At 44.7% G+C, this 3,265-nt stretch overlaps 1 non-coding gene across 1 annotated transcript; it reads left to right on the top strand.

Annotated features, from left to right (window-relative positions):
- Nucleotides 1-216: 216 nt before the first annotated feature.
- LOC132009084 (U6 spliceosomal RNA) lies at nt 217-323 on the top strand. The gene has a single exon (XR_009401785.1). It is a non-coding gene; the product is annotated as a U6 spliceosomal RNA (small nuclear RNA).
- Nucleotides 324-3,265: the final 2,942 nt, after the last annotated feature.

Genomic DNA, 3,265 nt, shown 5'->3' with positions numbered 1-3,265 from the left:
AGATGAGGTGCCAGTACATGCAGTTATCCATTATTCCCACTGGATGACAGACTGGGTTTCCTAGAACCTTTAGATCCAAGTAAAGTGTTCAAATCCCCTTTCTTCCCCTTTAGAGATAGGAGGTCAGTGGAATCTTCTGTCAGTTTCTCCAAATATGGTCTGCAGATGATGACTGTAGTCAGAGTCATCTGGGAGGCAATCAAAATACAGATTCCTGTGCTTGCTTCAGCAGTACACATACTAAAACTGGAACAATACAGAGAGGGTTAGCATGGCCCTTGCACAAGGATGACACACAAATTCGTAAAGCGGTCCATATTTTTAGCTATCTGAAACGATTTTACACTCCATTGTCTTGGGACTGTCTTACTTCTATTCTGGAAGGTGTCTGCTGTGGCCCTAACTGGTCATTAAAAGTGATGTTTCTATTTTATTTTTTTAGAATTTTACTTATTTATTTGACAGAGAGAGATCACAACTAGGCAGAGAGGCAGGCAGAGAGAGAGAGAGAAGGAAGCAGGCTCCCTGCCAAGCAGAGAGCCCGATGCGGGACTCAATTCCAGGATCCTGAGATCATGACCTGAGCCCAAGGCAGAGGCTTAAACCCACTGAGCCACCCACTTGTCCTGATGTTTCTATTTAAAAAACAAATCAAGGGCACCTGGGTGGCTCAGTGGGTTTAGCCTCTGCCTTCAGCTCAGGTCATGATCCCAGGGTCCTGGGATCGAGCCCCACATCAGGCTCTCTGCTTGGCAGGGAGCCTACTTCCCCCTCTCTCTTTGCCTGCCTCTCTGCATACTTGTGATCTCTGTCTGTCAAATAAATAAAAATCTTTTAAAAAAGAAAGAAAGAAAAATTCGAAGGTACCAAAGCAGCAAATAGAAGGCAGAACATCAGAGCATAAGGCTTAGAGAACAGAGGAGTCAAAGACAGGGAGCATTCTCGAGGGAATCACTAACTATGGCCAAGAACTCTGGCTCTCTTAGTCTGCTTTTCCCAGCAAAACCCTAGGAGGAGAGTGCAGATAGATGCCTTGCCTCACAGAGGCAAGGTGACTGGCCTTAGACTGCCCAGGATGTGCACATAATCTTCAAAGAAAACATACAGTAAGTACTGTTCCTATCCCCATGACTACCCCTCACCAAGCAACCACCATGAAGCCAGCTACCAGTCTGCAGCAGACCTTCAGGCCACACAGAAAACATATAGAACACCCCAAAGGGCTAATGGCAGGCACCACTCACCAAGATTCTCCACTTGGCACATCAGAGCACCTAACACTGCCATAAACTCAACGACCATTCCAGGTCAGTGACTTTGAAAACCACCGCCTATACCCCTTCAGATCCTACATCTATGCACACCCAGCCAGTCTTCCACTACTTCTACCACGCCTCACTAACAGAATCCCATCCTATATTTTACACTTTCATGCCCCTCCCCAAAATTCAGACAGAAATCCACAGATTCAGGCTAGGCAGAGTCCTGAACTCCTGAGGCTGCTGAGGCCAGCTCCTAGGCATGGTCTGATGGGAGGAGGTACAGTCTGAAGGAGTGCTCACCCTACCTGAATGGAGTATCCTCAGCCTACCTAAGGGGAGCACCAGGACGGATTGCTATAGGAAACTTTTCCAAAGATTAGCTAGTTAAACCTAGTATATTTAAAAATGAGCAGAAACTGAAGTGTGGGGAAAAGGTACAGTAGGATTTCTGAGGATCTGACTTTCAGATAATTAACACATAAAATACAAAGTAATAAGCAATCTATTTCCAACCTTTGTATGTTAACTACCTGATCCTCCTTCTAATCCAAAAGCTGGTTCCACACTAAAGAGGTAAGAATGCCAAAAGATGATTTAAGTAATCCCCAAGATTATTTATGGCCTTAATCGTGAACTGCTTGCCCTTCCATTCTTACACTCCACCCATTATCCTGATTCTCTAGGTTTCTGAATTAATGATTCAGTTTCCTGTTTCATCTTTGCCTCACCTTATCCCTAAGGCCTTTTGCTTCCTTCCTTGAATAGAAGTGCACTCCACTCTCAGTTATACTGCCATCAGCCACTCAGAGTAAATATTCTGCCTACCCAGATCCGCAACTTTTATCCTTAAGCACTCATGTCCCATTCCTGGGCAAGTCTTCTGCCAGGTATACTGATTTTTATGAATATGTCTCAGAGAAAGACAAGTGTTTTAGATGATTCATCTCAAGCATGTTAGATAGTTCATCCAGGTAAACACTGGGATCACCAAAGATGGAATAAGGAGAATGACAATGAGCCAGGGCTAAATGACCAGACCTTACCCTGACATTCAAAGGCGTACCTTCTTAGCCCTCGACGGGTACTCTGGGTACTCCTATACAGCACCCCACCTCAAGAGATGCTTCTAGCCCACAGCAGTTACGACGAAGAATACATGGTGAATAAGACGTATGTCTTTGCTCAACAAAACTTACCATATAGTGAGGGAGACAGACAAATAACTACGGTATGTATAATTAAAGGTAACGCATGTAGAACTGTAAGACTAAGAAGGGCAGTCAAGTGAAGTTAGACCTAAGCTGAAACATGAAGGATAAATAGGAGGGAGATACCCAGGCAGAGGATGGGCACTTGAGGAAAAGTGTTCTAAGTAGAGGGAACAGCATTTGCAAAGGTCCTGCAGCAAGAAAACACATCTGAAGAGATGGGATGAGCTGGGGAGCGGAGAGGCCAAAGCAGAGGGTGTCCTGAAGCAGAAGATGCTGGAGAGACCAAAAAGGGCTTCATAATATGTATGAAACCATTTTATAATTCACAAGTATTCACTGAGTGCCTACAATGTACCAGACACTGTTACACATACAAGAAATGTAAGAGTGAATAAAACAGACAACATTCCTTCCTGTTCTCAGAGAATTTAATTCTAACTGAAGGAGACCAGGGTGCCTGGCTGGCTCAGTCAGTAAAGCATGCAACCCTTGATCTGAGACTGGGCATGCAGCCTACTTTAAAAAAAAAAAACAAATACAGGGGCGCCTGGGTGGCTCAGTGGATTAAGCCACTGCCTTCGGCTCAGGTCATGATCTCAGGGTCCTGGGTTCGAGTCCCGCATCGGGCTCTCTGCTCAGCAGGGAGCCTGCTTCCCTCTATCTCTCTCTCTCTGCCTGCCTCTCCATCTACTTGTGATCTTTGTCAAATAAATAAATAAAATCTTTAAAAAAAACACACACATACAAGAGAGCCCAGAAATAGACCCTCAACTCTATGGTCAACTAATCTTC

The sequence above is a fragment of the Mustela nigripes genome, unplaced genomic scaffold (genome assembly GCF_022355385.1).
Source record: "Mustela nigripes isolate SB6536 unplaced genomic scaffold, MUSNIG.SB6536 HiC_scaffold_4345, whole genome shotgun sequence".
Taxonomy (NCBI): Eukaryota; Metazoa; Chordata; class Mammalia; order Carnivora; family Mustelidae; genus Mustela; species Mustela nigripes.
This window is presented reverse-complemented; position numbering and strand designations above follow the sequence as displayed.